Source organism: Hetaerina americana, unplaced genomic scaffold (genome assembly GCF_022747635.1).
Source record: "Hetaerina americana unplaced genomic scaffold, ioHetAmer1.1.p SCAF_46, whole genome shotgun sequence".
Classification (NCBI taxonomy): Eukaryota; Metazoa; Arthropoda; class Insecta; order Odonata; family Calopterygidae; genus Hetaerina; species Hetaerina americana.
The window spans coordinates 2,597,795-2,622,907 of NW_027287052.1; the positions used below are offsets into that span (position 1 = coordinate 2,597,795).

Genomic DNA, 25,113 nt, shown 5'->3' on the forward strand with positions numbered 1-25,113 from the left:
ATACGGCACATAGTATGTGTCATATAAGTGACTCATAGCATGTGTCTTATAAGTATGAAAAATACGAGTGGGAAAATGATTTAGTTTCCAAGAGGTTTATTGAGCAACTTTCCTCTCCAAGCGTTTTAGGGCCAAGGTGTCCATTACAGTCATCGTTTACCCTTTGTGGGCTTCTCAAGGGGGAGATGATTATTTATTGAAAAATGTGAAAACAACGGACGCAGCTCCAGTCGATACCTCTCGGGTTAAAGGTCATCTAATGGAGACTTGGACGTCCATCTTTTTTATCGCTGAGCACACAGAGAAATCCGTTTCTGTCACATATCTCAGGCTCCTCGCAAGAAAACATATGGATAATAGATATCACAAAGTTATAGAGAACGCACGGACGGAGTTCCGGCAGAACTATATTCCAAAGTGCGACCAAGAGTGAAAAAATAAGCCCGAGATAATGAAGAAGAGGACCTTCCGGATCAATTTTTCTTAAGTAATTTTTCTGAGCAACAAATAATGAATCTAATAATGTATTTTTCCAATGTGCACTTTTATTCCCATGCTTTCTTTCTAATTTTATTTTTCTAATACTAAAAATTTGAAAAACATTGTTACTATGGAAAATAGATTTGTTGTATGAGTGTATAATACACATGTATGTAATAAGTAATTTTATTTTTCTAATAAATAAATAAATGCAACTTTTCTAAACCACAATTTCTAATAATGTATTTTTCCAAAGTGTATAATAAGTGTACATACAGGTATAATACATATGGATCCGTAACCCGGAGTTGTTTGAAAACAATTATTTATAGATGGGTTTTTGAACTACAAGGTAAACGTTTTAAAATGTCGCTGCCACTGGAAATTTCTGAGGCACCGAAAAACCGTGGAAAGGAATCATTTGCCTGTGGATGATGATGTTTGAAGATTTTCAGTTGCCTCAGATATAATATCACCAAGGCCCGCAAAAGCATCGGTGGTTCAGTGGTAGAATGCTCACCTGCCATGCGGGCGGCCCCGGTTCGATTCCGGGCCGATATAAATGCGAGTATGTTACTGTTACTGTTATACTCGCCAACCAATCCAGAGTTCGCGGGTTCGTTTGGCGATTCATATTAAATCTTTTTGGCTGTTTGGGAGGTCTACGTACTTCGAGTGAGCGAGGGAGAGAGAAAGGTTCCCACAAAGAAATAAAAGAAGCAACGGACATGACTGGATTTAATGATGCAAACAGGCCACGCCCTTTCGGGGAATGATTACCGGTGGTGCCTTCACTCAACATCAAGGTCTATTGCATTTTGCCTTAATAAAAATTGAGAAAATAGGTAGTTGGACAAAAAAATACCATAGTGACGTTCTCTAATGTAAAGAGTCGAATTATTTTTAATCAGCGAAACTGTCGCGTTTTTCTCTCCACATGAATGGCATTTCGATTTGATTTCCTGGTGCCCCAAAATTAATAGGTACATCATATTACTATAATACGATGGACCTATTATTTATTGCTTACCGTTCCACCTATTAATTATTAATGCTATATTACGATGCAACTATTAATCATGCCGGTTCACGAATTAATTATTATTACTATGATATGATGCATATGCTTCGAAATTATGATGACACCATTATTCACGTTTAGGCGAGTCTCCCATTTTAATTTATAAAATATTACGCCAAACTAAAGAGAAATAATTGTGCCTCTTCTTTTATTGGGATTTACATCGATGAAATTCATTGGTTTAGCCGAGTAAGCAAAGTGGGGAGTGAGAAGGAGGTATTGCCAGAGCGCATTGGAAGTTAAATTAAAAAGGTAAAAACGATAATCCTGCAATAATCAATTTTTAAATTAAAAGAAAGCCAATGAACCCATGGCAGTCAGAAATAATGCTAAAACCATTTAACGTAAGCATCATGCATCATTTAAAACAGTTTCACATAGAAGAATAATATAGAGGCAATTATAAAGTTGAATGATTTGAGAAAACATTTTCCCTCGGAGTAACAATTTAAAAAGTATTTTAAGATCAGCTTCATATTCACGTTATAATGGTCAAATATTACCTGTTAACGTAAATAAACAACTACCTGTATCTAAATGTTACTTCTGGAAGAGTAAATAATCATGTTTCTGCTGAGCATACATCTAAGGATCACTTCTGGAAAGGTAAATAATCAGGTTTCTGCTAAATGTTCAGATGCACAAATATCAAACGCGGGCGAATATTTTGAGACTATCACGATGAAATTAAAGAAACATGCCACACCAACTTGCAAAAGGGCAGGGACATGTAATTTTCTGCCGTGTTTGTAACCACGTTCCTTCAATTATAGCGAAGACGCGTTTGAAAAACAGAAAAAAGATAAGGAGAGCGTACGCAGGCCAGTTTCATCATTTTCCGGGAAAACAAGCGGGAGGGAAAGAGTTCGCCGACCTTCGGCGGGCGGTGGGCGAGGGAGGATGGAGGGAGGTGAGCAGGGGAATTGGGGGGGGGGGGGGCGAACATCGAAGGGGGTGGCATATGTCATCGTAAAAAACAGCAGCTCTGGACTTAGGGACGCGACGCGAGGCGATTCCGGACCGCCGGTTTCAAAGAATTGGAAACGAAAGCGTCTTTGGCCTCTTTGATAACGACGAAAATTGTTGGTGTACTAGAAGCTGAGAGGGAAAGTAGAGCGAAAATGCGGGCACGAAGAGTTTAAGATTAACGAGAAAACAATCTGTAAAATTTTGAAGAAATGATATGTGGTCTCCAGTAAAGAAATTAGTGGACAACTTCGCAGGAATTGGGACGAGGCCGATGAATTCATTCGAAGCCAATGTCCCTTTTTATGCTTATTGGGCATTCAAACCACAAAGATAAAATCAGGGAGATAGATTCCAGTACAGAAAGATACAAATACTCATTCTTTCACCGAACAATCATAAATCATAACAGTGAGAAAGCGAAGTCACTTTAGAAATATTAAAATCATTGAATTTACCAGTAGGAACAAAATTTGCATGGTTAATAGGTGTATTTGTAGGTGCATGTGTATGTTAGTTTGTAGTTTGAGTGTTTGAATGTGTGTGGGGTGTATGCGTTCCTGCAGTGTATGCCATGTTTTGTTTGCTGGTTAGTATACATTTGTGGCTTTTGCATGCGGTTTTTTTTCTTTTCTTTCTAAATTACGGGTGTTGTCCTAACAGCCCCCACCACACGCCCTTGCGGTGGCTTTCGGAGTAATTAAGTAAATGTAGATGGGCATTTCTTCTTATTCTTTACGTTTTCCTCACAATTGGGGATATCTTTATAAACTCTCTGTACTCATATAATTTGTAAATCGATCGACATTATCTTGCTCTTTTTAATATTATTTAGCTTTCAAATTTAATTATATTTTCATTGTATGTTTTTGACTTTAGGATAGATGGAAGAAGGGATTGTCACAGTCTCAAACTCGCCCGAATAGAGCCGAATTACTATTACTATTATTTCACAAAAGCTAGATAGCTTTCTCTAGACGTTAACAAAATGTATAGACTTGCGGGGTTTACGCTAAATAAAAATTTACAATAGGCCAAGGAAATAATATCATAACCAAGAGATTTTATTGCTTCGATTCTTACATCCGAGTCTGCTTCGCTTCATGTCTACCTGGTGTCACAAATCAGTAACTGTACGAGTAATTCGAGAAGTACTTTTATCAAGCGATAAGTTCACTTCCACTTAAGGAATGCATTATACGTATCATTCCTGGTATTGAAACTCTTATGAATCTACCGTTTTAGGTTGGATAATGCGATGGTAGAAAGGCAAAATACATATAATTAAAATTCCCAAAAATAGATATACGGGAAATATTTATCTAAAACCCGATTTAAAAGCAAGTAAAACAAGCATTAATTTAATTAATAGTGGTTCTCTGGCTATATGACTTAAAAAAACCCTGAAGAAAGTTTAATGTTGAATGTACGCGGGATTTGAACTTTGCATAATAACCTTGGGAAAACGCTTTTTTATCCGTCATTCATGTTTTCCTTCGCTTAGCTATCAAAGGAGCTTCAGAATAACATTTAACGTAGAAAGAAAACTTCCCTGCTCTCCCTGCACGACGATCAACTCTGCAAACAAAATGGACTTGTTTTCGATTTTAAATAACTGTTAATATTTGTTTCACTATATTTTTATTTCGGCAATACATTACATCAACCAATTACACTTTATTCAACCACAGATAAATTGTCAACTCATAGCAAAACAAAAACACTCCTTGCCAACCACCAATTTCCACTACTTATAGAAATGAAACCAAGGCGCCTGGTGCAATAGTGATCGAGGCACGTGAAGACATCTGAGATCAATGGCCTAGCAATGGGGTGGAGAGGCAGCGATAGCTTAGATGGAGGACGCCCGTCCGACATACGTATCACATTCTCTACGCTCGATCTTTATGAATGAGTATATTAAAAGAGGCCTCACAAAACCGTGAATGAGAAACCCAATCTTCTTCCTATTGGCATTTTTCATTTGCCGGCATACCTTCACGAATTGGGAGCGAACGTAGCATTCCATAAGTACGAAATAGAAGAAATACTTGGATGGAATGGGGAGAAGGGAAATATATGTGTAAACACTTACACGATGACACATCTGTTAACATTTTCGCAAGTCTTAAAGCCGTTACTTTGTGATATTCCATTTTAAGTCTAGATCATACTACACCGTAGCGAAACTAATTGACAGTAAAATTCTATCCTGTGGAAAAGCGAAGTTATTTTGATACTCCCTCCTGTCTTTACGCAGATAACTTGCTCAAATGATGGCGGAAACGAAAACCTAATGGTATTAACTCGCAAAGGAAACCTCAATGTTAACACTGGGCACACTCACTGTGAACCGTGTTACATTAAATCATGTCCTTTTTTAACTGGTTAGAAAAAAACCTTTTTTAAAGATATTTAATTTGTTACAACGAATAAGTGAAGTACGCTGTTTCGAAGAAAATAAATTAAAAGGAAGTCGGGAAAAGCAGAAAACTGGGAAACTAATAATTGAGGAAAGGCAGTTTCGTCGTAAGGCCAATGGGTGGGTCAAGGAATGCTCAAAATATAAAATAGTCTTTGGAAAGAGTTACTTCTGTAATTGACGGTTTTCGGCGCAACTTTATGGAATCGATTCATATTGGAAATGAAAAATAGTAACTTTGTGATTCCACGAAAGCATTTTTTATTACGAGACGCTCAACGTCATCTTCAGGTGACAACTCTGACGGACATATATATATATATATATATATATATATATATATATATATATATATATATATATATATATATATATATATAGACTCCGGTAGGGGCGGGTAGGTGAGAGGTGAGTGGGGGGAATAGGGGATTGAACAATGAGAGTTGGAAGGAAGGGTAGTAAACATGGGGCACCCCTCCCTTGACCTCGGAGATGCGTAAAAGATTTTTGAATACATGTCTATGAATCGTTAACACCCACCCACTTCCCTCCGCCAATAGGAGGAACGCTCCTCATAGGGTGCCTCATGCTCCTACAATTCCCTCCAACTATCATTGCTCAATTCCCTTTCTCCCCACCATCCCTCACAACCCCCCGCCCCTACCGGAGTGCAATGTATATATATATATAGATGGATGTCCGTCGGAGTTGCCACCTGAAGATGACGTTGAACGTCGAAACCCGGGTCGTCTCGTGATAAAAAATTTTCAATGGAATCACAAAGTTACTCTTTTTCATTCCCAAGAGCTACTGCTTTTATATAATTGATAAACCACATTCAGAGATCATATTGTATGTCGTCTAACCACTTGGATCGACAGATTTAGCCTTGGCTCTGGAAGCCAATTATTATTATTATTAAAACTACACATGTGCTGTTAGACATTGTCAGATGGCACAAAAATCCCAAATAATCGCAAACGGAAATCAAACGGAATGTGATGAGGTTTTCCAGTCCATTCATCATTTAACAGTCAGAAACAGATTATATACTTCGATGAAACAGTAGGAAGAAGATTAAGAAACAGCCTTTAGTAAAAAATACATTTCGGATGAATGGAAATCATCTATTGTGAAAAATATGTAATAAATCACTATGGAGACTGCGTGCAAGCCTCTTTGTTAGGGTTTTGTCAGTATGTGGACGTTTGTAAGAATAGACCAAATATGGCTGAAGGTTTTTGAATCATATTGTTAAACAAAACTGACTCGACGTAAAATATATGAATGTGCAAGTCCTCAAAATAGTAAAAGATACCACGGGGAATCAGCTAGGGAGTCATTTGTTACACCATTTGGCAAAAATGATATCCTAAACCGCTAATATTGAAGGGTTGCCCGTAACAGCACGAAAGAGATAAAAATTTAGGACAAATTAGAATGAACCGAAGACTATAGAGATATCTGGGGAAAATAACGAGCATGGAAGAAAACAGAGTTTCTAAGTGAAATGCAACATGTATAGATGAAGATGTGCGATTACCAAATTAGCACCAAAAAATTGAGAAATTGACGAGACCAAAAGTACAAAAATTGGCCTTTGTGTCATGAGCATGATGCAAAGCTAGGAAGTACCGTTTTTGAAAATTCCAAGAAACTGCGAGAGATGCCGCAGCAGTAACTTTTAACGGAGCCACCTCTTAACCTCTGAACACTTCCTTGGAAGCCCCAAAAATTTCAGGGTTCGAGAAGAAACCTCGATAGCTTAACTGGCTAAAGCATTCGACCGGACATCGAGGGATCCAGTTTCGAACCCCAGTCAAGGCGAATGACTTTTACATTCTAAAATGCTTACGTTACCATTTTGGAGTACAAGGCTTTGATTCTAGAATAACGTGAAGCATATCGATTAACAGTGAAAACGCAGCAAGTGCAAACAGAACGATAATAATAGATAATGACGCATGCGCTTGATATCACAAGTAAATTACTGACATGAAGAAAATATATCATAAAGTTAGTGGTAAGGTACTCTAAACTAGGCCGTATGTATTGGTAGCTCCAAGGATGAAACTTACCTCGAACTTCCATCAATTCTAGACAAAATTAGATACTATGGAGTGTGTCAAGGTGGGAGATCCCAAGCCACCTCGCTGGCTTATCTCAATCAACGGTTCGAGACAATCAAAACCTTCTTGTCCACGCATTAAAGGCGCCTTTCAGCCTCACGTGGGACCTCATAGGCGAGGCCAGCCGCGTGCGTGGAAGCCATCTGATGAAACGGAGCATCTGGACAACAATGCCGCCGAAAGTGCCTCCCATAAAAGGACGTAAACGGATAAAATCTCAGAAAGGAAACGGACACACGCACCCACGACCTGTATAAAATCCTCTTCTCTTCCACCGCGCTCGTGGGGGAGTGGATAAACTGGGGTGGGGGGGCATAAGCATCGGGCGGGTGGGGGTTGCGGGCGGATTGATTGAACGGAGGGAGGAGGCTCGGGCGAGCGGGGGCGGTGCGAGCAATGGATGACAATTTGACGGAGGAAACAGTTCACAGGAGGGAATGACATCTCGCCGTGAGGACCCCGGAGGCCGGCCTGCGAGGAAGAGTGATAAAATGGAGAGGAGAGGAAAGGGAGAGCCAAAGAGGCAGATGGGGAGGGTTGCCTGGAGAAAATGGTCCTTGGTGGGAAGGAAATCTCCAGGGGATGGGTTGGGGAAGGGTCCCGCTGGAGGCGGCTTCCCTCTCTGCCTCCGACGAGGGATATCGTCCTCTATGATTGGCTCAAGGACGCTTAGCATCAAATACGTATTACTCCGCGGCGTGTCATTATTGTCGTTAATATTTTGTGGCTTTAAAATAATTGTTACAGATTTTCCGTCCAGAAAGTAACATCCGTAATGCGATAAACAATACAATGGAATAGAATCAGAACAATTATTATTTTCATCTCAAAACTACACATTTATTTATTTTTATTCATATTTGCCAAACATATTCAAGCATTGTCATATCTCTGGTATAGTTTACGAATCCTTCAACATAAAAATCTGCCGCCTGAGATCAAAGCCAACCGATCAGATGGCACCTTGAAGTTCCTCGTCGAGACGAGCACAAAACTTGTAGTAACCTAACTTTTCAGTCGTGTTTCCATGGAACAGAGTCGTATAAATCTCTGGAAAACTTTCTAAAGATTTCAGGTGTCGTAAAAGTCGGTTTTCAACAAACTTTTCGTCAATTTTCAGGTGCAGTTCATTGTTCACCACTGACCTGGGGCCGCTTCTGTCTGTCATCATCGTGGACATTTGTCCGTTCACTCTTAAACGAACGACAAACACTGACTAACTCAACTCTTGTCACTCATCGCATTTGGTCCGTACAGAGGACAAATTTCTCGTTTAATGTCAGAAGAATTGAAGTTTTTTTAATCAGTAAAACCTAATCACTGAACGAACTTCACATTTGACGGGAATTTCAATTGCATCGTTCACTTTGACTCTGCATTGTAAACAAACGACAGGCGGCGCGACCTTCCAATTACTCCAGTTCGAGGCGTACTGACCTTCTATTCTATGCGTCAATACAGCGACCATTCGGCTCTCTCCAATAATTCTCAAGCTACATGAAAAAGCATGGTTACATGCTGGATAGCCCTTCTAGTTAGTCTGCCGTGTAAACATAAGTCTTGTACAGACCCTAAAAACTAATGAATGTACTCCAAAATATTTTTTAATTACTCCAAAATATTTTTATGTGGACATTTGGCCGCGTAGGTCTTCATAGCTGCATTCCACCCTCTCCCGCCGTCAAATATACCTAATCTCTCCCCTTCACTGCCATATCTCCATCACATTATCCCTTTCATCACGTCCAGCTACCTCTCAATATCAAATATCACCTCCATTCCCTCTCTTCTTCGAATTTCACCCATCCATTTCCTATCCTACCAGGCCATAAATTACACTGATTCGGATTTATCCCTCCCTTTCTTCATATTTACTCGTTTCCTCCTTATCTACTCATACATCAAAAGTCACCAGGGTACGCACTATCGCTTTCCTGAAAACCCATCCATTACCACGCACCATATTATGGCAAGTCTTCTTTGACGTCTTTAAATAAATTTCAAAATGTCTTTACCCGCTCCCCTCTTTTGTTAATGTGCAAGGATACATCTAGGGGATAAACATATCCCAGCGCGATTAATCGAGACCAAACGCAAGGGCTACAGTCCCTAAGCCTTAAATGTACCTTGGGATGTTGGAAATACCGCCACGGAGGAGAAGAGAGTTACTGCGCTGAAAGGATTGATTCGGGGTAAGGATGGTCTCAAATGCAATTAGATTTCCAGCTTAAGATTATTACTGCGAACACTAAGCATTAATATCATATTATCAAAAAGACATGAACTAGTTTAACTATTATTTAGCTTCCAATAACGAAACACTATTCCTCACGCACTTACATCGCTCATACATATTAATCATGGTTTAACCAAGTCACGTGTGTTTCTTGATGAACTATGCCAAGCGGCTCAAGTAAAATTTGGACTAGCTAATTCACCGTAATAACATTATTGCGGAATTGCATTGCGGGATAAAATATTTTATGTATATATATATATATATATATATATATATATATATATATATATATATATATATAAATTTAATTTTACAAAGGAGTCTACAATCACAACATTTTTTACCTAAACGAGAAAAATTATTCGATAAAGAAGTTGTACGTTAAAAAAAGATGTTGCTAGAAATGAGTTTTCGATGAAGATGACTTTCGTTTGGTGACGTTGATTTTCAAATAAATCAGGTTGTTCTTTTGAATATAAAACAAATTCTGTGAGTAATGTATCACACCTATATAATAAGACATTTTTGCCCACCATAGATGACCCTCGGATTTTATTACTTCAGAAAATATCTTGAAAATATGATGAGAGTAATCAACCTGATAAAATCTTATTTGGTGGGCCCTTGGCAATTATTATTTTCCACGAATAGCATGAAATTTTTCATGGTTGTCCTAAATAATTCATACATTTTGATTCTATTGTACTAGTTATACAATAACCTAATAGGAAAAAAGAGCATAATACAGGTCTTGATATAGCTGATATAGATAATAGATCACAATTTGATTAGCTGTTAGATGGATTTCTAAGGTGCTGAGAAAATGAGGATATTTAAATCGATATGGAAATGAAATTACTCGTGACTTAACACACTAGGATACCTGTCGTGTAAATTACTCTACCATGAACGAGGTAGTACTCTCGAAAGTGTTTTCGAAAGCGGAAAGCCTAATCGAATTTCTCACGCCAATTGTGCACCCACTCCTTGTACCGATATTTTTCCATGGCTGCAGCATTAGGGTAAAATACATCGATGATATAACTAACTATACCATATGCAAGATAAATTACGAATATTTTGATAGATCCATTTCTTTGGCAACCTTTTTCCACATATTTTCAACTAACCTCTCCAGTTCTTTGAAGGAACAACATTGATGGGTTCTTTCGATGCATGAACATGACGATGATGTCGTGCGAAACTTCACCCATCTCCAAGGATGCTCACCTTCTGTATTGGTGGCACATTAAAGAAAAAGGATAAGAAAATGGTCACTCGGGGATCCTCGGCCTATTGTGTCATTCGACGGTGAATTGGCGATTTCGGGATGTCCTCTGTGTTAATGTTCTCACGTCTTCGCTCCGTCCGCCTACTCGGGAGATGACGACGGAGAGACATTACTCTTGAGCCTAAGCTGGCTTAGGATGACGTCACTGGAATGAAAGGTGTTGGGGCACGACGATTTATAGAAATGACCCAATTCGGAAGGTTACTGAAACTAGGCGCTTCCTACCCATTTTTTTCTTTGCTGACACGAGGGTAGGCTGAAAAGTAATGCTCACATTCCTGTAGACCACAAATGAAAACAAATTACAAGATCAGGAAAAAATCACATTTTAGTAAAAATCTTAAGCTACAAAATCATGTATTTATTTTTCAACATAGTTACCGTTAAGGGTAACACATTTCTCCAAACGTGTAACAAGGTTTTTTCATTCCGTCACTGAAAAACTCTTCCGACTTTTCTCGAACCCAGGACTTGACAGCTGCCTTCACCGGATCGTCCCTTGAGGTGTCACTTGATTTGAGGAAAAAAATGAAAATCACATGGCGTAAGGTTTGGGGAATAAGTGGAGTGTGGAATCGGTTCAAATTTCAGGTTTCGCAGGACCTCTCCAGTTGCGCGCGAGGTGTGTGGAGGAGCGTTGTCATGTTGCAACATCATCGGCGCCAGGCTACCTTTAACACAAAAAACTCGACCAATATGGTTTGCGATACGCTTCTAAGTGATTCGCCGGTAATTTTGAATAAAATATACGACGAATTTGCGATTCTTATCGTCTGTGGCAGTAGTTGGATGTGCAATGCGGGTTTCATCAACAATTATGGCTTTTCCAGACTCGCAACCACGACATTTTAGTACCCATCGATTTACAGTAGACCTATCAACAGCTTAGTCATCAATAACAGCATTTAAACGACGATGAATCTCAGTAGGAGCCACTTTTTAAGTCACGCTTTTCAACTCGCTTTGACAGAGCACTAGAACACGTCTCCATACTTCCGCCTCTCAAAATACACTGGATGAATGTAACGACTTCAAACCTGCGCATGCGTGTCTATTATGCGTATTGTGGGGGGAGTATTACTTCCACATGCCACCAGGAGTGTTTCTGAAGATCATTTTGTTTGTGATCTACAAGTATGTGTGCATTAGTTTTCAGTCTCGTATGATTTTTACGCAGTGATGCGGCGCAAAATTTGTATTACTTAATATATGTACCAGTATTCCGTAATTTTTACCCTTGCATTAAATAATCAATGACAAATTCTGGGTTTAGGCCACAATAAATTTATTTTGGTTAAATTTGGGCGAAAAAATTGTGGTCGTAAGGAAACAAAATATATATGAAAATCGTAAAAGTAAAATGTGACATATTATGACGAAAGAAAAAGCAGTTAATTTAACTTGGCTAGTCCATGAATATCACACCTGATCAGTTTTCCTTAAAGCTTTCGTTTCACGAATAGATTACGTGTTTCGTTCCTTCTGCGTCTTTGTTGACTCCCATTTATGAAAATTCACGCAATTTATTTTACCTTATTCCCCATATTGATCGCTCCCGGTACAATAACACACGTCACCTTTCAATTTATAAAAAAAACCTTTTTACCGAGATTAAAGTTTTTTCAGTGGAAAGACCAATTTGGTTCCTTCATATTCAGTTCATGTCAACCTTCTCCTCTTTAAAATGATTCACCTACATTTGTTTCAGGTAACTCCGGTGCCAACACAATTTCACATATTACCACATTTGCTCAAAGGCATCTTAGGAATTTGAGCCACCAAACTCACTCACTCACTTGGGGGCCTAGGTTTGCCCTTTCTGGCCAGCATGCGATTCCCAGATAATAAACAGCGATGTCCGCCGAACTACTAAAGGAAGAAAGATCCATGATAACAGTGCGCTGAAGTTAGTCTAACTAAAGGAGCAACTACTATTCAAGAAAGTTTGAATGGGAAATGTGTCAAAGAAAAATTTCCTGCCCATGATTTTCACTGATATACGTGGGGACCTCCTATATTTTATTCTCATCAGCGAATATTCAGTTTTAGGATGGATTCCAAATCGCTCATTGTCTTCATTTTAACAAATTACACTCTGCAGCTATTCATAGAATATCTATCTCATCGCTCTTCGGGAAAAATTCCGCATCAAACTAAAACGTTCTACAAGAAGCGTAGCTTGTATAGAGCACTAAATGGAAGGAGTTGACGAGAAAGTATCATGGAACAAGAAATATTAAACTCAAAGGAGAAAACCATAAAGCGATTCAATGAATATCTGGGAGTTTTTTCTATGTAAACGGTGAAGGCATAGGCGAGAGAAGGTTTCTCTCGCTCTTGTCCCTACTCTCGAGAGATCTGATGGGATGCATATGCGGAATATAACCTTAATTCTTATCATGGCGTATGAAGTTGAATCCCTACAAACAGGTCGGCGGATACGATATTCCATAGGATCGAAAGAATTTAATATCAATATCGTTTACTATACTTTAGGAGACATGGTTGGTCTATTTCCCAAACATGTTTTCAGTGGATTGTCAAATCTTCTTCCCTCCTCCATCACGAAGTGCTAATTCTTTTAAACGTGGGGGAAAAAAGAGAGCTGTCGAAGAATTAGACATATTTACCATCCGAAATACCAGCGAAATGCATTTAATTTTTAATATTTTAAGTCACAGCTTGAGGGTTCATTTCTCAATGATTCTAAAAAAATATCTAATCCCTTCATTAGAATGAGTTTTCCGATTAAAATTTGAAAATGTCATATAAGTTTGCTTGCTCACTGAGTTGAAAGAGTAGGAAGATAATTATGAAGGTAAAAGTACTTGGGGAATAAATTGAGGTTACATTGCTGAAATTTAATTAAGCATTGGACTGTCGATTTTTCAGGCATTTTCTCCTGATCTACCAGGAACTTTTACACATGCTGGTAGAGCATTAGTTATTTTCCATTTAATCATTAATTTTCGTTCAGAGTAGACCTACAGCTACGGTAAGTTTTCATATTGCATCATCAAATTAATGAATTGACTCAATAATTTCCTATGCTTTACCTAAACTAGCTTTCCATAAGTTCTCGTTCATGTTCCTAATTACTTATTCTCACGATTGAATTAATGCGTAAAAAGTTTTACAAAATTGCTGACTGAAGTTTGAGAAAAGGATTTTTTTATTTGTGGCTTTCGAGGAAATAAGGAAAAAATTATATATTCATTCTATTGCAAAGTTAACCCACCCACTAAATTATTACGCAGCTCCGTCTCCGATATGAAATACTACGGGATTCATTTTCAGTGAAACCAACATCGTTAAACAAAAAACCGTTTCATAATACTTATACTAGAAAGTAACTCTGGGCAGCCTATGATATAGTTTTCAATTTTTCGCATATGAATTTATCCCCAACATAAAACTTATGTTGGGGTCTTATTTATGATGCCGAAAGCCCAAATTTCTAGAATTCCAGAGTGAATTCCTGAGAAATTCTTGGCGAGTTTACCCACAGAGTTGACCTTCCTCAGGCAGTTCCCCTTCAGAAGACTTTATTTGAAGTTGCATGAACCAGTGGAATAATGTCGTCCAAATTCCATCTCGACCAACATGAATCAGGCTCTGGAACTGAATTTCTTAGCGGTCCATCAGGGCGAATAGCGAATTAAACAATAAAATATACTTTTTAATTGAAATGCATTGAGAGTTAGCCGTGAAGCTAGATCACGCAATTTTCAATTTACAAGCTTGTCCTTCATTTCTTGTCATGAGGAGCAGCGATATTCATGGAGACGGAAATGTTCTGGTAACTAAGAACGAGGAAAGCAATTTGGATTAACAGAGCAACAAACGAAGAAATAACTGACGGACGGAAAAAGATATTTATGGCGTGTACTTACGAGGGAAAAAGGGAAACGATTGAGGACAGTTAGGGCAAAACGGCTTACAAAAGACCATAAATAAGGAAAACGTGAGGGAGGAGGGGAAACAGGGAGGAAGATGGAGGATGAACAAGAAGAAGCAGGTGATGGAAGGCGTCATCGAAAGGATGTACGAAGGAATGAGAAAAGATTTGCAGTGTGCCAGGAGAGTTACAACATATATATATATCTATATAGCCAGATCTTCCTGGGAAACCATGACCGGCTCAGGGAAAGGAACTTGCCCCCTACCCTGATGTGTTTATATATACATATATATATACATATATATATATATATATATATATATATTTATAATATATATATATACATACATACATATAATACAAATAATACACGATTAAACGGTTAAAACAAATAAATAAACGGAATGATATTGAGGGCTACTTATGACGCGTTAAACAAATGACAGGATGCATTTCAAAATTGGTCTCGTTCCTTCGATATAAAATAGTTTTTGTATTCTTAAAATCAAATTTAAAAGTAAACCATTTACGAGGGGTGAGCAGAAAGTAACTTACGTTTCAGCCTAGTGTGACCGAAATGACTATATGCTGTCTAATCTTTCCTACACTCAGTGCACGCATCCTGCTATGGTAGTTTGTGCAGACTGTGATTCTTCTACTTTGCTCACTATTGGGAACTTTTAAAATCTGCGCTGCAATACAAAAAATTCCACGAGTTGTGAAGTGCGATCTGTAATTAGATTTTAACTGACAGAAAACCACAACCCAAATTTGAATTTCATAGGCAACTACGTGAAGTGTCCGGAGACGAAATGATGAGTGAAGGCGGAGTGTGGCAGTAGTGCATTCAGTTTAAAAATGACCGCACTAATGTTCACGATGAAGACCGCAGTGGTCAGCCTAGCCTTGTGACAGATCAACTGAGGGTGAAAATCAACGCAAAATTCGTGAAAATCGCCGATTTACGAATACGGACGTGGCTTGCAAAACAGCGCTTTGACAGTGACTCAGAATTGCATGTTGGTGTAAACAAGTGGTTAAAATGTAAGGCGGGACATTTCTTCAAAGAAGGAATTGAACATCTTGTATATCGTTATGATAAATGCCTCAATTTGAATAGCGGTTAATTAGAAAAATAGTTTGAGCATGTGCCTTTCAAACGCATATAATAAAACTTTGTCTTGTCTCTAGGTTCATATTTTATTTCAAAACGTAAATTCCTTTCTGGATGCTCTTCGTATTTACTACCAACCTGAGGCCACGGCCATTATTATTTGAAACGCTAAAGGCTTGGGAGAATTCAATTTTGCGATGTTTGGATTAATGGTACACATTGAATTGGTTCAGTAAGGTGTGCCGTCGCCTAAGATGATATGACAGCGTAAAATCATTCGCGGAAAATCCAAAGGGACGACACTACAGTCAACTCTCCAGGGCCAGGATACCTGGTGAACACCTAACCCAAGCGTTCTACCTCCCAGCTCTACATAGTTCGGATGAGTATAGCGCTGAAAATATTTTCGTCGTGGACTTTCTCGATCGAAGAAATGCAATAAAAATGTTCAATATATAAAAAACATTTGGAAAATTGTTCCCAGAAATATTTCCAAATCATGGATATTTTGTTTAATACGAAAACGTCACATCGCCCCGAATCGTTTGAATAGTGCCAAATCTTTGAGATGAAAAGTTTCTGGGTAGGAGTAAATCATGACAGGAGTTCACAGTTGTTTTCCCGTGAGGATACAAAAAACCCCGCCCTAGAAATAATTCGTGAGCGTGTCATACGTGAAACATAAGTAGACCGGAAAAATGAAAGAAAAACTCCATTTCGTCGCCGTAGCGAATAAAACAAATACTGGAAAAGAACAACAGACGAACGAACGGTGTAGCCTTTTACTCGGACTTACGCCGACGACGACGGAAGAATGCCCTAAAGTATATCTAAAAGCTTCTACGCGCTCTTCATGGCACTCGGGGTATACTATTTTCGTGTCGCCAGAGGAAAAAACATATATAATACTAAAGATAGAATATATTTCGATTCGTGCAATGAGCCATTAAGTGCGAAAGAGAGAGATATGATAAAGAGAGGAAGAGAGAAATGATGAGAATTGGGAAGTGGGTGAGCGGAGAATGAAACGGATACCGCCATTCCGTGGCTGAACGAATAAAAGAGAAGGAAAAAAAAAGAAGGAGCAAAAATAAACGGATGAAAGGCAATATCGCACTATTTTTCGCCTTCCAGAGCGGAAAAAATCGCCTCGGTTGGAATGGGAATGGAGAGGCGGATGAGGTTAAGGGATGAAAAATATGAAGATCGTGGCTCGCAGGAAAACACGGGATGGGCGGATGCCTGCGAAGGGGGGGGGGAGGAGGCGCAAGGGCTCTCGTAAAACACCAAGCGCCTTCCCGAGATCCTGAGGGGAGAGCGCTGTAGGACAAAGGGACGGAGGACGCAAGCCAGCTTCGATGCGGATCACAGGAAGGCACATCAGAACAGAGGACCGACGCGCTCGGGATTGGGGGCGAGAAAACAAATAAACGAAGAGAGTTACGAAAGGCCTTGTGAGAGGCATGCAGACGAAAAACACTTAGAATTGCATATCAAGAATGTAAGAATATTTTGTTTTCGATATTTATCATCAATCTCGACTGCAGCATGGAAACAGTGACCGTATTGGCTGTGTGGACCTAGGTAAGCAGCTGCTTTGTTATTATTATATAAACCTCGTTGCAATCAGACATCGGACAAGTCTGGTCAACGATCACTCTCACAATGCACATACGAGGTTAGGCTGAAAATTAATGCACACATTCTTGTAGATCACAAAAATATGACCTTCAAAAGCACTCCTGGTAGTATGTGGAAGTAAAATTTCCCCTCGACACGCATGCGCACGTTTGAGGTCGTTACATTTATCCAGGGAATTTTGAGAAGTGGAAGTATGGAGACGAGTTCTAGGTCAACGCGAGTTAAACAGCGTGACTTAAAACGTGACTCCTACCGATAGTCATCAGCGTTTAGAGGCTTTTAATGGTGACGATGCTGTTAATAGATCTACTGTAAATTGATGGGTGGTGGGAGACTGGAAAAATTTCGTGATTGGGAGACTGGAAAAACAATAATTGTTGATGGAACATACGTAATTGTTGACATCCATACACAAGAAGAACAGATAGGAGACAAGATGCTCATTTATACGATGACATCTTAAGATTTCCAACCACATCTTCACCATCACACTTGGGCTAGGTTCTTCACACCATACCCACAACGCTCCGTCCATCGCCGCACTCCGTCCATAATCACGCACTCTTCAACTTTATATAGCGTTCAGAATCACGCAACGTTAACTCATCCACTTTTGCAACTTCTCACACCGTTCGCATTATTAAATATAAACAATATTTTAATATGCACCTTTGATAATTAGCTTTTAATAATACATAATAAAAGTACGTTTTAATAAACACAGATTAATAAAAAAATGCATCAAAACGTTGGACTCTGCAGAGATAACCAACCAAGAATGGTCCAAATATAAAGAGGCCGCAGAGCAATGCTTATAAAATCTAATTATTTAATTTTTTCTTCGCTTACTTTTAATCATCAGATAAAAACCTGCAAGGAAGAAAAATATTGCGTATAAAATATAAATTAAGATTCCTACCGGGCATATTACACAATTCTACCGTGGAAAAGGATTTAAAATATTTTTTGCTTTAAACCTTTTATTATATGGGTTCCAATTAGAGACGTCTGCGTATTACACTTGGGTAATTCCTTCTCGACGAAGTGCGTGCAGACTTAAAATGTCACATATAAATCCCTCGGAGTGGAACCGCTAATTTGCTACCAAATCATTAAAAATTAAAAAGATGCTATTAATGCGGAAAAGTGGAGTTTTAATGAAACACGAGGCACTCTAAGTTGTGTAAGAAGTTCTAATTGTAGCCCATAAATGAGTTTTAATGCATCTAGTCGGTCTCGTGCCGATGTTTATCCTTTGAGTTATACATATATATATATATATATATATATATATATATATATATATATATATATATATATTATATATATATATATAACATTACTTCTCTTTCGATGAACACGGAGCAGAATTCCGTCGAAATGAACAAGAACGTGTGAGTGATCTTTTTATAAGCTACTACATTATTTGTTGCTGCCCTATTCATTATATATGTATATATATATATATATATATATATATATATATATATATATATATATATATATATATATATACACACCCTATTCCGAAAAAGGTAAAGGCTACATCATGTGAGGACTACAGGACGATAAGTTTGATATCCCACGCAGCTAAAGTTGTTCTCAGGATCATAAACAACAGGATAGAGAGTAAGGCAAGGGAGAATCAGGTTGGGTTTAGGAAGGGCAGAGGTACGCGTGATGCCATTGCAGTTATGAGATTATTAATCGAAAGGAATATAGAACACAACCAGGAGGTATTTGCCTGTTTCGTAGATTTCGAAAAAGCGTTTGATAGAGTGAACTGGGAAACACTAATGAGTAAATTGCAGAAAATAGGAATAGATTGGAGGGACAAGAGGGAAATCCGCAACCTTTACAAGTCTCAGACTGCTCAGGTGCAGGTGGGTAAAAGGGAGTTCGGATGGGCAGTGTTAGGAAGAGGTGCAAGGCAGGGTTGGCCATTATCACCGTTGCTGTTCAATGCCTGTATGCAGAGGAAATGATCAAAGAGGCATGGGAAGGACTCGAGGTAGGAATGAAAGTGGGCGGGGAATTCGTAAAATCAGTTAGGTTTGCTGATGACCAAGCTTTAGTTTGTCAGTCAGCCAAGGGGCTGCAAGCAATTCTTAGTGATTTGGAAATTCAGTGCGACAGGTATGGAATAAGAATCAATATTAATAAAACGAAGGTTATGCGATTTTCTAGAAAGAAAAAGGGCTAAGCTAAATATTAAAATAGGAGGAAAAAAACTAGAGCAGGTGGAACAGTCTACGTATCTCGGAAGTGTTTTCGACCAACACGGTCAAAGTATTAGGGACATAAGGCGAGGAATTGCCCTAGGGAAAGAGGCTTTCACAAGGAGGAGGGAGTTGATGACAGGGACTTTGAGTAAGGATGTTAACAAAAGACTCGTAAAAACTTTGATATGGAGCGTAGCTATGCACGACGCGGAAACGTGGTCGTTGAAGCAGGAGGAGAGACGTAGACTGGAGGCTTTTGAATTGTGGGTGTGGAGAAGAATGGAGAAGGCAAAATGGACAGAGAAGAAAACAAACGAGGAAGTACTTGGTATGGTGGGTGAACAGAGGGGTTTGTTGGGAGCAATCCTATTGATGCAGGAAAAGTGGCTGAATTGGGTATTGACTTGCAGCGGGATGTTGAAGACTGTAATTGAGGGGAGAATGTTAGGCAAACGAGGAAAGGGAAGGAACAAGATAGGGATGCTGGACGGGATGAAGGGAGGAAGAAAGTACTCAGAGCTGAAGAGGGACCTGATGTAGAGTAGGGTGTTGTGTTTTGCCTGGGGCCACAAATTATTTAATTAGTAATTATGTCCATCCAAAAACCTAACCTACCTTAACCGGTAGATAACCTAATTATATATATATATATATATATATATATATATATATATATATATATATATATAATTAGGTAATCTACCCGTTAAGGTAGGTTTTTGGATGGACACAGCTACTAAATAAAGATTTTGTGACTCCTAACAAAACACAAAATCCATCATCCTTATAGACACTACAAATCAGCCCATATAGCCTTTTCCTCCCACATTTTCCTAAACATTTCAGTAGTTTCGCAGGAATGTTGTCCACCCCCACGGCCTTATTTAGTTTCGTCTACATTAATGCCCTTTCTATCTCATCGTCGAGTATGTCTTGACCTAAGTTATCTTCCCCCAAATCATGTTCTTTTTCTATGTCTAAATTTGTTGGTCTAAATTATTTACCATACTGTTCTTCTATATATTCCTTCCATCTCTCTTACATCTTTCCTGCGTCAACTATTATCTTCCCCCTTTATGCCAAACTGGTAGCATTTATCTTCCTTTTTTACTTCCCGATAAGGATTAACTTTGCTGTACAGCACGCCAATTTCTCCTTCCTCTGCAAACTTTCCATATCCTCGCACTGCTTCTTCCGCCAAGCTTCTTTTGCTTTATTTGTCGCGTGCCTCAAATTATTGTTTAACTCTTTGTATTTCATTTTCCTCAACTCGGTGTTTACACTCTTCCATTTTCTCCGCTCATCCATCCTTGTAAACATCTAAACCGTGATCCATGGTTTCCTAGTCCTTTTAGCGTGAACGGTTCCAATAGTGTGTCTTGCGGCTCTCGATAACTCTTTCTTGATGCTTTCCCATTTTTCTTCGATAGTACTTAGCTTTTTACCATCCTCCATGATTTCCTCAACCGTCTGTTGGTATGCCTTCCTTTTCAATCCATTTATGCTTCTACGTTCCATTTTCTAACCCGCCACCCCTGCCTTACCTTTTTGAAATGGGCGCTACACTTCATAACAACTAAATTTTGGTCTGAGTCCCCATCCGCTCCCGGGAACCTGGGTGAATTTATCACACTGTTCCTAAGCCTGTTTCTAACCAGAATATAATCTATCTGATACCTTTGTGAGTTACCTGGTATTTTTCACGTATAACAGCGTCTTTTGTGGTGTATAAACCAAGGGTTCTACATCTACATCTACATTTCCTAGTACCCCTCAAGCCGCCTGAATGTGAATGTAACATTAAGAAACCAAACATTTCACACCTCTGTACATATAAAACCCACAAAAAAACCGCAATACTTACACAATAATAGTTGCCACCCATATCACACCAAACACTCCATTCCTTACTCCTTGTCCATAAGAAGGCACAGAATTTGCAATGACCCTTATTCCCTTGATAATTTCCTTTCAAGTCTACACTGTTCCCTCCTCAAACGAGGTTATCCCGAATCCCTCCTGAACAAAAGAATACGAAAACATGCCTACACTCCCAAACCTTCCTCCGCCGCGGAACCCCATCCTCTTTCAATTTGCACCACATACTTCCCGGGCTTAGAATTCCTACGATCAATCCTAAAACCCTATCCTCAAAAATCATAAAGCCACCGCCAACCTTTTTCCCAAATGTCCCTCTGTTACTTTCAAACGCCCCGCCAACTTCTCAAATCAACCAATCCACTCCTTAAATCCCCAACCCGTCCCAAAACCACTCCCACACCATGCAATAAACCTAGATGCAAAACATGCCCTATACTCAAAACCAAAATCCCATTCCTCTCCCACCCGCTTTTTAATTCTCTCCCACCAATTCCCTCCTCTACTTGCACATCTAGCAATGTAGTGTACCTTCTGAAGTGTCAACTTTGCCCTGCATATTATATTGGACAGTGCACCGCACCCCTCAATATCAGAAATAATAACCATCGAGCCTCATGCAACAATTCCTCCCTAATTGATATGCTCCCCATCCCCAAACACGGCTCCGAACACAACACTCCCTTTGATAAATGCTATAGTGTATCCATCATAGCATCCCACCCACCCTCTGATCCTCCACTGAAACTGAAATCATTAGAGCAATCCTTCATCTGCCTCTTGGTGTCCTGGAATTGGCCAGGAATCAATATTAGGCATTAATTACACTGTTCCAAATATATTTTCATCCCCCTTCCACCCCATCACCTTCTACATTTTCCCCACCCTTCTAACGTTGCCCCTCCAAACCCGTCCCTTCGAAATTCTCTCCCCACCTTCCCCTTCCATCCATCGCTCCAGCCCTCGTATTTCCTTCAGTTCTGTCCCCCCCCTCCTTTCGAATTTTCGGTGGTCACGACCACCGAAAATTCGAAAAATAGTGAGTCTCTTTTTTGTGTGTTTTTGTCTGTGTCCACCAGTGCTAAATGTTATACATTATTATTCACGTCCATGAGACTTTCAAAAAGTGTTATATATATATATATATATATATATATATATATATATATATATATATATTGTACTTCCTGCGTGAATTGGTGAACTTGGTTGGCGAAACTGAATGCCGAAGAGCCACTGGTAAGATTGTATGCGTTGAAAATTGATGTCATGGTAGTCCTCATCTAATTTAATGCTGAACTAAGATATTTAACCGATGATAATACGTGGGTAATCATAAGCCGGGCCAATTTCATTACAGGAAGCTGCGGAGTGAGTAGCCAAAAATTGTGGGTAGGTACCGGGCGGAGGCAGCATACTACAGACAGCCAAAGAAGGGAAATCGGAGAGATGTGGCAAAATGTTGAGCGGCGTACCCTAAGGACGAAAGGTTTATTTGCATAGGACTCGGAAATAGCTATCGCCTCCCTCGGATGGGGACGTGTGGCGCCTCAAGGCCCTTCCGCTACGGGAACCTAAAATGAATCGTGCCGTTACTGCGTGCAAATATACTCCGGAGGCGACACATGTGATCGTCGGTCTCCTTCGTACGTGGAACTCCAAAACGTGCCTCGTGAGAAGCCAAATGCACCCCCGAGCACCTCTCCAAAAGGAAAAGGTGTTTCAGTGGGCATAAACGTGGTTTGCCAAGGTTTAATTCCTCTCATGTCGAAAGGTAAAAGGCAAGTTACGTTACGCCGCCTCGCTTTACCCACTTTTAGAATACCTCATGATGATGTTAGAACATTCTTGGTTTTTTCAGGTAAGTTTAGAGAGACTTTCGAATAACAATATTGGCGTCATCATTCTACTCAGCTTGTTATCACAACATTTTACGTTTTTTTATTTTCTCACACCACAACACCCATGCCGTGTAAGTAACTAGAAGGACATGGGCAAGGTTTGGTCGGCAAGAGCGTTGATGGCACAATTCATCCAGTTAGCGGTTGAAAACATAGTTTACTCTCGTAGATTCAGTACAATTCTCGTAAATTCGGTACTTAGCAGAGTTATAAATCCAATTAATCTGAAAAAATGCATTTTTAAATTTTGATTCCTACATAATGACGCCAATTGTCGGCGATAGTATGAAATCAATTCCTGCAGAATATGCGGAAGATAATAAACACATTTACCAATTAAATTTTGTAGCAGATTTAGGTTAACTTCCCTAGTTTTCCTGGTCCGGGTAAAATGTTTGCTCGCCACTGATATGGACGGAGCGACGGCTTGAGAAATGATAATAAGGGAAGGAAATTGGAACTCTCAGTTGAAAAGGTAATGCTTAAATATTTGCAAGAGTTTCAGGAAAACCTCCAGTCCGTCGAAAATTGTAATTGGCTCTTTAATATATGACTAAGGTCTGCAATGAAAAAATGATTAGCTCTCTCGAATTGGGGACACGTTCCTATCTCTTTAACAAGTGATGAACGATTTCCTTTTCTAAATCGAAAAATAAATTGCTCCAGAGAAAGATAATTTTTCCTTATGTCAACATAATCAAACTATTTTACATAAAAATTCGATTAAAAAGACAGTCAGGGGTATCAGGTGGGCTATCAGTGTGATATGTCAGCTTGAACAGTGAGAAATTTTATGAATATCATGGTTAAGATGTTTCATTTGGTTGACTTTTACCTTTGAAATGGGTTTGGATCCCACAAATAGTTGCTGAGCAAGGTTTAAAAAAAACCTGGAATGCAATGCCTCTCTGATTGACGAAGACTATCTCAAGGTTCCCAAAATGAATACCACCTCTCATATTCGACTTCAGACAATACCTTGATATGAGTAATATACAGGGGAAATAAAACATGATATGAAAATAAGACACGGCATAGGAATATGAATGATATAGAGCATACGAGGGCGGTTCAATAAGTACCCGTGTTAGAAAGGAGGAAACCATTTTTTCAAAAACATTTGTTTTTATTTTTCGACATAGTCCCCTTTTAGAAAGATAAACTTCTCCCAACATTCTGGCCATTTTTTTTAACCCCTCCAAAAAAGGATTTGTCGAACTCTCTAAAATACGCCTCTGTCTCAGCGATAACTTCCTCGTTTGACCTGAATATTTTTCCCACGAGCCATTTCTTCATGTTAGGGAATAAGAAAAAGTCGCAGGGAGACAGATCGGGTGAATACGGGGGGTGTGGCAGCAATTCATAACGTAGTTCATGCAGTTTGGAGGCGACAACTCCGGATCAGCTTGTTGTCCACCGTGAGCAATCGCGGCACCCATCGGCCCGACAATTTTTGTCATCGCCAACTTATCATGAAAAATATAAATTGCCGTTCCGGTCGACACACCCACGGCCTCTGCTACTTCGCGCACTTTCGTTCGTCGATCAACGAGAATCATGGCGTGGACTTTTAAAATGATTTCCTCGGTAACCACGTCTGCCGGGCGTCCTGGTCGCTCCTCATCGAAAACAGATATTCGCCCACGTTTCAATTCGTTGAACCAATATCTAACTGCGATCATAGATAGCGAAGTTTCCCCATAAACAGCATCAAACTTTGCTTTTATCTCCTCGCATTTCTTCCCATTCATAAACAAAGAGCGAATTACCGAACGATAGCCGACCCCGTTGGCGGCGGGGTAACATCCTCGTCTGCCATTCCAAGGGTCGCGGGTTCGATTCCCGCCT

General features: G+C 39.4%; 1 non-coding gene across 1 annotated transcript; it reads left to right on the plus strand.

Moving 5' to 3' along the window:
- The first annotated feature begins 970 nt into the window (after positions 1-970).
- TRNAG-GCC (transfer RNA glycine (anticodon GCC)) lies at positions 971-1,041 on the plus strand. Its single transcript has one exon. It is a non-coding gene; the product is annotated as a tRNA-Gly (tRNA).
- The last annotated feature ends 24,072 nt before the right edge of the window (positions 1,042-25,113 follow it).